Source organism: Cherax quadricarinatus, chromosome 7, assembly GCF_038502225.1.
Source record: "Cherax quadricarinatus isolate ZL_2023a chromosome 7, ASM3850222v1, whole genome shotgun sequence".
Lineage (NCBI taxonomy): Eukaryota > Metazoa > Arthropoda > Malacostraca > Decapoda > Parastacidae > Cherax > Cherax quadricarinatus.
Genome location: NC_091298.1, coordinates 42,027,723 through 42,041,725, shown reverse-complemented (window position 1 = coordinate 42,041,725; position 14,003 = coordinate 42,027,723).

The following is a 14,003-nucleotide window of genomic DNA, read 5'->3' as shown; positions in this document are numbered from 1 at the left end:
GTAGTTTTGACTGGTCATACAGTGGTGGTGTTGACTGGTCATACAGTGGTGGTGTTAGCTGGTCATACAGTGGTGGTGTTAGCTGGTCATACAGTGGTGGTGTTGACTGGTCATACAGTGGTGGTGTTGACTGGTCATACAGTGGTGGTGTTGACTGGTCATACAGTGGTGGTGTTGACTGGTCATACAGTGGTGGTGTTGACTGGTAATACAGTGGTGGTGTTGACTTGTCATACAGTGGTGGAGTTGACTGGTCATGCAGAGGAGGTGTTGACTGGTCATACAGTGGTGATGTTGACTGGTCATACTGTGGTAGTTTTGACTGGTCATACAGTGGTGGTGTTGACTGGTCATACAGTGGTGGTGTTGACTGGTCATACAGTGGTGGTGTTGACTGGTCATACAATGGTGGTGTTAGCTGGTCATACAGTGGTGGTGTTAGCTGGTCATACAGTGGTGGTGTTGACTGGTCATACAGTGGTGGTGTTAGCTGGTCATACAGTGGTGGTGTTGACTGGTCATACAGTGGTGGTGTTAGCTGGTCATACAGTGGTGGTGTTAGCTGGTCATACAATGGTGGTGTTGACTGGTCATACAGTGGTGGTGTTGACTGGTCATACAGTGGTGGTGTTGACTGGTCATACAGTGGTGGTGTTGACTGGTCATACAGTGGTGGTGTTAACTGGTCATACAGTGGTGGTGTTAACTGGTCATACAGTGGTGGTGTTGACTGGTCATACAGTGGTGGAGCTGTTAATTGGTCATACAGTGGTGGAGGTGTTGACTGGTCATACAGTGGTGATGTTGACTGGTCATACAGTGGTGGAGGTGTTGACTGGTCATTTAGTGGTGTTGACTGGTCATGCGGTGGTGGAGCTATTAATTGGTCATACAGTGGTGGAGGTGTCGACTGGTCATGCAGTGGTGGTACTTACTGGTAATACAGGGGTGGAGGTGTTGACTGGTCATACAGTGGTGGTGCTGACTGCTCATACAGTGGTAATGTTGACTGGTCAAACAATTGTGGTGTTGACTGGTCATTCAGTGGTGGAGGTGTTGACTGGTCAATGAGTGGTTGTGTTGACTGGTCATACAGTGGTGGTGTTGACTGGTCATACAGTGGTGGAAGTGTTGACTGGTCATACAGTGGTGGTGGTGTTGACTGGTCAAACAGTGGTGGAGGTGTTAACTGGTCATCCACTGGTGGAGGTGTTGACCTGTCATACAGTGGTGGAGGTGTTGACTTGTCATACAGTGGTGGTGTTGACTGGTCATACAGTAGTGATGATGACTGGTCAAACAGTGGTGGTGTTGACTGGTTTTGCAGTGGTGGCGTTGACTGGTCATACAGTGGTGGTGTTGACTGGTCATACAGTGGTGGTGTTGACTGGTCATACAGTGGTGGTGTTGGCTGGTCATACTGTTGTGGTGTTGACTGGTCATACAGTGGTGGAGGTGTTGAGTGGTTATACAGTGGTAGCGGTGTTGACTGATCACACAGTGGTGGTGTTGACTGGTCATACAGTGGGGGTGTTAACTGGTCATAAAGAGGTGGTGTTGACTGGTCATACAGTGGTGGTGTTGACATGTCATACAGTGGTGGTGTTGACTGGTCATACAGTGGTGTTGATTGGTCATACAGTGGTGGTGTTGACTGGTCATACAGTGATGTTGACTGGTCATACAGTGGTGGTGTTGACTGGTCATACAGTGGTGGTGTTGACTGCTCATACAGTGATGTTGACTGGTCATACAGTGGTGGTGTTGACTGGTCATACAGTGGTGGTGTGGAGAAATTTTCTCCAGGAGGGGGGTATCAGCCCCTTTCAGCCCCTTTCAGCCCTGAGGGGCCCAGCCCTCTCAGAAGGGGCAAATATCTTGTTTACTGCTACAGTGAGTAATTGATCCCAGATACAGTACCAGTATGCAACGTGTGGTCAAGCGACCGCCGCTCCTTGCAGTCCAGTGTTGCAGAGTGTATTTTAATAAGAGACAATACATCTCTTACCTTAGCAGGACAATTAAGGAAACTCCTGCTCCCACTTTATTACCATAGTAAAGATGGTGGACATTGTTGTCTATGCTTAAAACAGCAAGATTTAAACATTCTGCTTTGCCTCATGGAGGAAGTGGCAAGGAAGCAAAGGTACTAAGTTAGCTTTTCCTTTGTGCTGGGGGCAGTAACAGCGTGGGGCGCTGTGGCGTCTTCTGATTACTTTTGACTCTACTGAGAGTGACACTGATGCCAGGATAACCAACAAAAAACGATCTGTGCGTTAGTGTGAACAAAGTGCCTCACAAAACACAATAAACAGTTACAGAGAAGTGTGATCAGCTTCTTTAGTGATAAGATTGTGAACAATAAAGACAAATCTTGTGGAACATAGTGTACCTGTGTGCATATTCCTAGACTATGGAAGACGTGGACATCCAAGGACATTTCAGCTTCTATCAAGTCACCGATATCTGTCGAAGGTGTGAAGAACACTATAGCTCACGCTACAAGAGCAAGGTAGGTTACGAATTTCTTGTAGTATGGGGGACTGCGCAGTTCTTGAGTCGCAAGGAGTTTGTAATCAATCTATAGTCGGCAGTAAGGTGCGGAATTTTGAGTCCAAACAAGTAAGTTTGTCAGCCATCAGTGAATGAAATATGCTGACTTAATACCCTCTAGGGGTAATTTGTTGTTTACATAATATAACTCATTCCAGCCCATTGAAAGATGATCATGACAACAATTCAAGATCTCGTCTGCAGGGGCGGCTGTGTAGACGATTTGCTGTCTTTTATCAGCTAAGTGTTCCCTATATTTAAATTTATAAATTATGTCTTAGTTGGTAAAACCATTTCTCAACAGGTGGTGTTGACTGGTCATACAGTGGTGGTATTGACTGGTCATGTAGTGGTGGTGTTGACTGGTCATACAGTGGTGGTGTTGACTAGTCATTCAGTTGTGGAGCTGTTAATTGGTCATACTGTGGTGGAGGTGTTGACTAGTCATACAGTGGTGTAGCTGTTGACTGGTCATACAGTGGTGGAGGTGTTGACTGGTCATACAGTGGTGTAGCTGTTGACTGGTCATACAGTGGTGGAGGTGTTGACTGGTCATACAGTGGTGGAGCTGTTAATTGGTCATACAGTGGTGGAGGTGTTGACTGGTCATACAGTGGTGGAGGTGTTGACTAGTCATACAGTGGTGTAGCTGTTGACTGGTCATACAGTGGTGGAGGTGTTGACTGGTCATACAGTGGTGGAGCTGTTAATTGGTCATACAGTGGTGGAGGTGTTGACTGGTCATACAGTGGTGGAGCTGTTAATTGGTCATACAGTGGTGGAGGTGTTGACTGGTCATACAGTGGTGGATGTTACGAACAAAGTCAGTTGATCCCTGGGTTATAGTGCTTTTCGTAACAAAATAAACTTAGTACGTCTAGGTGTTCACTTGGAGAGGAAAAGGAATTTTCTTAGTTTCTTTTTAATTTATTAATAATTTATTAATTTATAATAGATTTCCTATGATAGGGTTCATTTTACAATAAGTCCTCTTACACTACAGAGGCTTGCTCACTTGGCTTCATATTCTCTAAGAGCTTCTTAACCGCCTTCTCCCACCGAGATAAGTCTTAGCAATGAGTTCCCGAAAATTCCTGGGATTTTCTAGGGAGGCAAATGGTGGTTTTAGAGGTGGATACTCCCCTAGACCCTTTCGGGTCCAGAGGAAGGTATGAACTGAACTCAGTGAGGCTTTACCAGCCCACTTTGTCTCGGTCGAAGCAGGGGTTGAGCAGCTCAAAACACCTGCTGGTGCTTGGCCAGGTCGCACCAGCAATTGACACTAATTAAACGACCTACCTTTATACAAAAGCTAAGTAATACGACCAGATAATATTATAAAGTCGAGTAAATCCATTTTAGCTACTAATGGAATTACTCCTTAATATAATATTAAGTGAAATAGCAAAAATAACATGTAAAAGTATGCCATTGTGATAATAACAAGTAGAAACAGTCTACTTAAAATGAACAAAATGGTGTAACATCCCCTCCACACGACCAAATGTCGCACTGACAATAGGACAAAAATAACCCTGAATCTTTTAGATACAGTAGAAGAACTGAAATACCAATATAGCAAGACCGGTATACATTTCACCGCCAATTCGTCCCAGACAATCTTCTTCATATGTTCTGAGGGTATTCAAGGAGGATATTGTTTAGACGAGACATCCGCCTCAACAGAATTGGGTTTTTCTCTTGGCGTTGGGTGACACGAATGCTGTCTCTCAAGGAAGATGTAAGGACACAGCAACTGGTCCCCAACCTTCATTCTCTATAACTAAACTGTAAACGGTACCACTCATTCATATAACTGTAGGCAAAAAAGGAAATATTAGGCGTGAGTTAGAACAGGGGCATACTGGTGCAACTGGTTTTAAGGGCGGGACAAAGCATCCGCAATTACATTATGTTTGCCCTTTACATGTAGGATTTTAATAGAAAAAGGTTGAATTCTAAGGGCCCACCTCTGTATTCTGGCATTCTTAGCCTTCATGGTATTAATGAATATCAAAGGGTTGTGATCTGAGTATACTGTAATCTGATGAGGTGATGTTCCCAAGTAAACTTCAAAATGTTCCAGGGAGATAACCAGGACTAGAGCTTCCTTTTCGACAGTTGCATAATTCTTTTGGTGTGGCTTTAAGGTGGAGGAATAATAACATATCGGATGTAGAATATCAGAGGAGTGGGAGGACTGCAGTAGTACTGACCCAACAGCATCACTGCTGGCATCTACATGTAACAGGAAGGGAGAAATAAAATCAGGGCTTTTCAATTATGGAGAGGAGTTCAATAATCGCTTTAACCTATTGAAATCCATATTACATTCCTCAGACTAAGCGAATATAATTTTAGAACTAGTTAGCGCAAAAAGGGGGGCGGCTATGTGTGAAAAGTTAGGGCAGAATCATCTATAATACCCAGCCATTCCCAAAAATCTCTGCACCCCTTTTCTGTCTCTTGGTATTCAATTCAATTCAATTCAAAGTTTATTCTCTATAAGGATTACAATGCTGAGTTTACAGAAATTTGGTTATTGTTTGGTTTACATGTAGTAAAATTGTGATTACAGAGTGTACCACTAGAACGCTTAGCATGGCTAGGCATTTCGGGTATAGTAAAGTCTGCAATGGCTCTCACTTTCGCACTGATGGGTGCCACCCTCCCCTGACCTATATTGAAGCCCAAATACTTAACCCTTGCTTGTCCAAATTTGCATTTGGCTAAATTGATGGTAAAATTATAAGCATCTAATTTCTTAAAAAGAGCCTCCAGACGGACTAAATGTGAACTCCACTCGTCACGAAAGACTACTAGGTCGTCGAGGCAGGCTTCAACCCCCTCAAGGTTATAAGTAAGGTCATTCATGAGTCGCTGGAACATGGATGCTGCGTTGCACAACCCGAATGGGGTAACCAAGTAGTTGAACAAGCCTTCGTGCACTGTAAACGCTGATATGTATTGAGCTCGGTCAGTCAGGGGCACTTGATAGTAGCCTCGCAGTAAGTCCAGCCGGCTCACATACTTGGCTCCGGCAACCATATCGATTAAATCATCAACCCTAGGCAAAGGGTAACCATCAGGAACTGTGACGCAGTTCACCTTTCTATAATCCGTACACATACGATTGGTTCCATCTGACTTTGGGACTAACACAAGGCGAGGCCCATGGGCTTTTGCTTCGTTCAATTAGTCCATGGGTCAGCAAAAAGTCGATTTCCTCCTTTAGAGCTTGGTGTTTAATAGGGCTTAAGTGATAAGGGGACTGCTTGATGGGCGCAGCTCCTTGAACATCCACGTCGTGTGTCCCCAACGTGCAATGCTTAGGTATATCGCCAAACAATGATGGGTACTTCAAAATCACATTTTTCACTTCTTTGGCTCGGTCACAGGCCAGATCTTGTAAAAAATCGTCCAGGGATCGTAGAACTTGAGTGTTTCTAAGACGGACTTCTATTCCTTTGGAGCAGTCCTCCAAATCCTCTGATTCTTGCTGGGATTCTAGAAGAATGGCAGTGGTCGGGGCTAACCCTCCATAATATCTCTTTAATTGGCTAACATGGTATGTATGGTCTGATTTCTTTTTCCCTTTGGTACGAACCAGGTAATTCACTTCACTTAGTTTTTTAATGACTTCCAAAGGTCCCTCGTATCTTGGTTTCAGTGCATGTCCAGGCATGAAATTTTGAGCCAATACTTTATCTCCGATGTTGAAAGAGCGAAAGGCCGCATGTTCATCATATCGTAATTTCATTTTAGCCTTGGCTTTCTTCAAGTTCTCTGTGGCTAGGTTCCTCGTGAAAGTGAGGTGTTCTTGCATCAAAGCCGGGCATACCTGAACTGACGGAGTACGTCTTCCGGTCCATACATCTTTCAATACTGCGAGGGGTCCAAATACCGTATAACTATATATCAACTCTGAAGGGCTATACCCTAGACTTTCCTGCTCGCTTTCCCTTACAGCCAGGAGAAGGAAAGGAATGCCCTCGTCCCAGTCTTTACTGAATTGTTCACAGTAGGAACGCATCATCACCTTCAATGTTTGATGAAACCGTTCCAATGCTCCTTGGGACTGGGGCCTATAGCTCGTAGCAAGGATAGATCTTATACCTAGGCGCGACATGGCCTCCCTGAAGATTTTTGAAGTGAAGTTTGATCCTTGATAGGATTGGATCTCACGAGACAGCCCTATCTGTGAGAAAAACTTCATTAAAGCACGTACTATTACGCAAGCATTTATTTTCCTCATGGGGATGGCCTCGGGGTAACGGGTGGCAGAATCCATTATAGTGAATAGGTACTGATTTCCCGCCTTGGTCCTGGGGAGTGGACCTACGCAATCGATGATTAAACGGGAAAAGGCTCGCCATCTGAGGTGATAGGACAGAGAGGAACTGGAGTCGGTGTATGAGCAGGTTTGCCAACGGTCTGACAGACCCAGCAACTGCAAAGATGTTCCACGATGGTTTCCCGCATTCTAGGCCAAAAAATCTATTTTGACAACTTTACCATTGTTTTCCTTACTCCCAGATGTCCTTCCATTAAACTATTATGGGCGACCTCCAATGCAAGCTCACGATAAATCCTAGGTAGGATTAATACATACTTGGCCTTGGCAAAAGATGTCCATAGAGAATGTCTTCTGGTGGATTTCTTCATAAGTATACCGATACTAAAATAAACACAGTCCTCTAGTTTCTCGGCCTCTTTTTCCGTTATCACCAGCTTTCTTACTTTCTCCAAGGAGGGGTCTTCCGTCTGCGCTTGTATTAGATCTTCAGGTCTAAACTTTTTAGCACCTAAAGAATCTAAAGTTGAGTCTAGCCCTGCAGACACAGACGTCGCATCCTTGGGCCAGTGGGTCGCACTAAGCAATAGGTTCAAACCCAGATCAGCTTTGTCCTCTTCTTCCTCTGTTGATTCAGGAAGTAACCTGGCCGTTGCCATGGACCTAGTGACAACTCCCAGCGGAAATAATGATAGGTCCTTCCTATGAGCCTCAACCACGTAATCCTCTCACGAGGTATTTCCTCTCACCAGAAGTTCTTTCTTGATTCCTTCGCAGCTTAAGTCATTTCCTATCAGTAGGTCAGCAGACTTAACAGGAAATCCTTCGTCTGATATACCGACAGTCGCATATCCTTTATAGCAACCCAGGTCTAGGTATATCCTATGGAGGGGGACTCTAGAGACGGCTCCTCCATAAGCCTCCAGAAGTGCATCTACCTTCGTATAAGTGCGGTCAGATAAAGAGAGGATTCCCTTTTTTAACAATGTCAAGTAACTCCCCGTATCCCTATAGGTTTTAACAGGTACCACTTGACACTCGTCAATGCCAGCTTTTCCTTTTGAAAAATGTGGGCTCATTGAGTTTTCAATTTCTTGCCTTGAGATGGCCCTCGTCTCTGGTCATCTCGATGAAGTGGTCTTCGGTCCTGCCAGCCGTAGATCCGTCTGTAGATATCCCTGCGTGTGGGCTACTGAAGACACCATCTGCATAGGAGCACCTTCTCGATACTTATATTTCCTATCCCTTTCCAGCTGATAACATTGGTTTCTCACATGACCTCCCTTTTGGCAATATGAACAGGACAAGTTCTTCCTGGTTTATACACCTCCCGGTTCTGTTGTGGTTGAAACCGGTCACCATTGCATGGCGAGGTTCTGTTCTTCACTTAACTGGTCGAACCTTCTGGCCCAGTTTTACTGCTTCCTCTCTGGATGTTCTATCACGGGTCAGGTGGCTTGAGATCTCGTAGCGATCGGCCAGTGCAGCGGTCTCCATCACATCAGGTGTTGGATGGTCGATCAGGAACTTCCGCAAATCCTCAGATATAGAATTATAGAAGTCCTCTTGGGTTAGGCTGCTTTCAGTGTTGCTTTGTGAGGCTCTTTGCCACCTCTCGAAAGCTACCTTCTTCTGCCTGGCAAAGTCGACCCAAGTTTGCACTGGTAACCTTTGCAGGGTACGGAAGGCTTGCTGAAGCTCAAAGGGAGTAGATCATAGGTCTCCAGTATGACCTTCTTGACAGAGTCATATTGTATGTACTTTTCGTAAGGCAATGCCGTGGTACATTCTCGAGCTTTACCAGTCAGCGTCGTATGCAACAAGACAGCCCAGAATTTTCGGGGCCACTGCATAGCTCGAGCCTGATTTTCGAACGTATCGAAGTACGTGTCCAGATCAGACTCGAAAAACTTGGGCACCAACGATGCTGCTTTATGAATGTCGAAAAGATTTCTGGGGGCCTCGCGCCTCACAACTCCTTCCCTCTGCCGCTGACGTTCGTAGAGTATGGTGACCCTCGCGAACTCTTCTGCATTCAGCTTCCTTTGGGCTTCTATTTGGGCCATATGTAAAATAACAAGGCGCTCCATTCTTTCGAACTGGCTCTGTGATATGGGCCCAGTCGGTAGTGGAGGAGTTGGAGGATACAAGTTTTCGCGTCTTTCCTTGGGTCGAGCACCTGCGCTGGGTGCTTCTTGTGAACCAGAGTCAGAAACTGAGTGATTAGATGCCCCAATTTCAGGCACCTCTTCCAGAGATGTCAGCTCACCAGCACCCTTTAATTCTGGCTCAGCCACATCACCAGAGGGTAGGGAAGTTGGAAGGCCACCAAGATCAAGTCCTTCTGCTCCAAGAGGTCGGTCCAAGTCTTCAAACTGAGATATTAGACTTGCCTCATCAGTATCGTCAATGTCATCCACCTCCCATTGTTCCAGAAACAGCATGTTTCTCAAAATAGATCGAGTGGTCTCGGCGGTGTAATATTTGTTATACTTCACTCCTAGGCGTATGGCAATTTGTCAGCACTTCTGAAGTTTTAAAGACTTCAAATCCTCCAAGGCTAACTCACATATTAACTGTTGTATTTGAGCCTCCATAGTTAATTTTATGGGTACAAGAACAGCAGCTCACTTTCATGGGACTGGCACTTACTTCCTAGGGCTGATATTTCCTCCAGCACCTTGGATCAGAGAGCAAATCCCTGACAGGCCCCCACTTTGTTATGAACATAGTCAGTTGGTCCCTGGGTTATAGTGCTTTTCGTAACGAAATAAACTTAGTACGTCTAGGTCTTCACTCGGAGAGGAAAAGGAATTTTCTTAATTTCTATTTAATTTATTAATAATCATAATAATCACTTAAATCCACCTTCTCATATTTTGCACTATGAGTAGAATACTTTTACCATTTCTCATTAAAAGATCACAGTACTAGGTCATGTATTTACAAATGGCTCTGAGTGAGCCACGAAATATTAGTATATGTACATGCACAGGCGTTGCCTATAAGCTCGAACACAATAGATTTCTTATGATAGGGTTCACTTTACAATAAGTCCTCTTACACTACAGAGGCTTGCTCACTTGGCTTCACTTTCTCTAAGAGCTTCTTAACCACCCTCTCCAACCAAGATAAGTCTTAGCAATGAGTTCCTGAAAATTCCTGGGATTTTCTAGTGAGGCGAATGGTGGTTTTAGAGGTGGATACTTCTCTAGACCCTTTCTGGTCCAGAGGAAGGTATGAACTGAACTCAGTGAGGCTTTACGAGCCCACTTTGTCTCGGTCGGAGCAGGGGTTGAGCAGCTCAAAACACCTACTGGTGCTTGGCCAGGTCGCACCAGCAGTTGACACTAATTAAACGACCTACCTATATACAAAGCAAAGTAATACGACCAGATAATATTAAAAAGTCGAGTAATTCCATTTTAGCTACTAATGGAATTACTCCTGAATATAATATTAAGTGAAAGAGTGAAAATAACATGTAAAAGTATACTATTGTGATAATAACAAGTAGAAACAGTCTACTTAAAATGAACAAAATGGTGTAACATCCCCTCCACACGACCAAATATCGCACTGACAATAGGACAAAAATAACCCTGAATCTTTTAGATACAGTAGAAGAACTGAAATACCAATATAGCAAGACCGGTATACATTTCACCGCCAATTCGTCCCAGACAATCTTCTTCATATGTTCTGAGGGTATTCAAGGAGGACATTGTTTAGACGGCAGACATCCGCCTGAACAGAATTGGGTTTTTCTCTTGGTCTTGGGTGACACGAATGCTGTCTCTCAAGCAAGATGTAAGGACACAGCAACTGGTCCCCAAGCTTCATTCTCCATAACTAAACTGTAAACGGTACCACCCATTCACATAACTGTAGGCAAAAAAGGAAATATTAGGCGTAAGTTAGAACAGGGGCATACTGGTGCAACTGGTTTTAAGGGCGGGACAAAGCATCCGCAATTACATTATGTTTGCCCTTTATATGTAAGATTTTAATAGAAAAAGGTTGAATACTAAGGGCCCATCTCTGTATTCTGGCATTCTTAGCCTTCATGGTATTAATGAATGTCAAAGGGTTGTGATCTGAGTATACTGTAATCTGATGAGGTGATGTTCCCAAGTAAACTTCAAAATGCTCGAGGGAGATAACCAGGGCTAGAGCTTCCTTTTCTACAGTTGCATAATTCTTTTGGTGTGGCTTTAAGGTGGAGGAATAATAACATATCGGATGTAGAATATCAGAGGAGTGGGAGGACTGCAGTAGTACTGACCCAACAGCATAACTGCTGGCATCTATATGTAACAGGAAGGGAAAGTTAAAATCAGGGTTTTTCAATACTGGAGAGGAGTTCAATAATCGCTTTAACCTATTGAAAGCCATATTACATTCCTCAGACCAAGCGAATATAATTTTAGAACTAGTTAGCGCGAAAAGGGGGGCGTTTATGTGTGAAAAGTTAGGGCAGAATCGTCTATAATACCCAGTCATTCCCAAAAAACTCCTTGGGCCAGTGGGTCGCACTAAACAATAGGTTCAAACCCAGATCAGCTTTGTCCTCTTCTTCCTCTGTTGATTCAGGAAGTAACCTGGTCGTTGCCATGGACCTAGTGACAACTCCCAGCGGAAATAATGATAGGTCCTTCTTATGAGCCTCAACCACGTAATCCTCTCCCGAGGTATTTCCTATCACCAGAGGTTCTTTCTTGATTCCTTCGCAGCTTAGGTCATTTCCTATCAGTAGGTCAGAAGACTTAATAGGAAATCCTTCGTCTGATATACCGAAAGTTGCATATCCTTTATAGCAACCCAGGTCTAGGTATATCCTATGGAGGGGGACTCTAGAGACGGCTCCTCCATAAGCCTCCAGAACTGCATCTACCTTCGTATAAGTGCGGTCAGATAAAGAGATGTTGCAACCCCTGAATGGGTTGCAATGATCATTATGTATATATATAATTATTATCTTTTCATATAATTTTATATTGCTTGTATTTGCGATAATAGCTAAATCGTAAATGTATTGCTTTATATTGTTATTTGACTTGTTAGGTAGGATATAACATAATATGTGCTCAGTTCAAGTCTTGATTGTCAAACTACTGTAATTATCGCTCCTTGCTCGTTATATTGACGGCTTCTTGCTGGGCGACTGCTGTCCACGGAGCTATCACGTGATCGAGGGGGGGGGTGTCCTCATCTCGCCTAAAGTATTCAGTCTGCTCTAGACTCTCTTGGTGGTCGGACAGATTGTCTGTCTCTTTGTTCTTGTTACCTCTGTAGAACTCTGTTTACAGAACATTGTATAGACTTAGTGATTTTTGACGTTGTACTGAGGTTGTGTGTCTCATAGACACTCTGAATAACTCAGGTCCTGAGCTGTAACTTCTCACTTAACTTGTACTGGTATCTGTGTATTATCACAGTCGGGGATTTTCTTATGCTGAACTTAGATTCAGTAGTATGGGAGTTTTGTGACTTTTATGGAGGATCTGCAGATGGTCCCTACTTAGTGTCGTTATATTATCTCCTTGTTCCTGATTCAGTGTCGCAGTTGCTTGTTATATTGCTATTGGGCTTAGCATTCTTTTTATTGTTCAAGCAGACTTCTCTGATTGCCAGTTGGTCAAGAAGTTAGTTTATGTGAGGACTTTGTCAGTCACTTGTTTAAGTCTAGTCGAGTCGTGAGACATAGCGAACTACTTGGAGCACTTACACGCATACACAAACTTGTACATATTTGTAATATCTTATTAAATGTTAATGTACCAGACGGTACTTAAGAATTATAAATGTGATATGTGCTTTCAGCACAATAATACTGTAAACGAGAGATAATATTATTTTGATTACTGTGATTAATTTAATTTAATTTAATTTGATAATATACCTCTAGACAACTTAATGATTAATAAATTTATTAAATTTTAATTTCTCTAGTTAGTAGCCTACCAGTTGTAATCCTGAAGCACTATTGAATAATACTGAATTTTAATGGATAATTGGACAAGGATACTGACTACTTGTTACGAAAACCCAGTAACAGGCTGGATGCTAGAAGGACAGTCCTTTCTAGTGTTCACTGGAGATCTCTAAGCTTTTAGAATCGCGTTTTTTAGAACATAAGAACATAAGAACATAAGAAAGGAGGAACACTGCAGGAGGCCTGCTGGCCCATACTAGGCAGGTCCTTTACAATTCATCCCACTAACAAAACATTTGCCCAACCCAATTTTCAATGCCACCCAAGAAATAAGCTCTGATGTGAAAGTCCCACTCAAATCCAACCCCTCCCACTCATGTACTTATCCAACCTAGATTTGAAACTACTCAAAGTCCCAGCCTCAATAACCCAACTAGGTAGACTGTTCCACTCATCAACTACCCTATTTCCAAACCTATACTTTCCTATGTCCTTTCTAAATCTAAACTTATCTAATTTAAATCCATTACTGCGGGTTCTCTCTTGGAGAGACATCCTCAAGACCTTATTAATATCCCCTTTATTAATACCTATCTTCCACTTATACACTTCGATCAGGTCTCCCCTCATTCTTCGTCTAACAAGTAAATGTAACTTAAGAGTCTTCAATCTTTCTTCATAAGGAAGATTTCAAATGCTATGTATTAATTTAGTCATCCTACGCTGAATGTTTTCTAACGAATTTATGTCCATTTTGTAATACGGAGACCAGAACTGAGCTGCATAATCTAGATGAGGCCTTACTAATGATGTATAAAGCTGCAGTATGACCTCTGGACTTCTGTTGCTTACACTTCTTGATATAAATTCCAGTAATCTATTTGCCTTATTACGTACGCTTAGGCATTGCTGTCTTGGTTTAAGGTTGCTGCTCACCATAACCCCCAAGTCCTTTTCGCAATCTGTATGGCTAAGTTCTACATCATTTAACTTATAAGTACTAGGGTTATGGGCACTCCCAAGCTTCAGAACCTTGCATTTATCTACATTGAACTGCATCTGCCACTTTTCTGACCAAGAATAGAGTTTGTTTAAATCCTCCTGAAGTTCCATAACATCTACGTTTGAATCAATTATCCTACCTATCTTTGTGTCATCGGCGAATTTGGTCATATCACTAGTAATTCCCTCATCAAGATCATTGATATATATTATAAACAA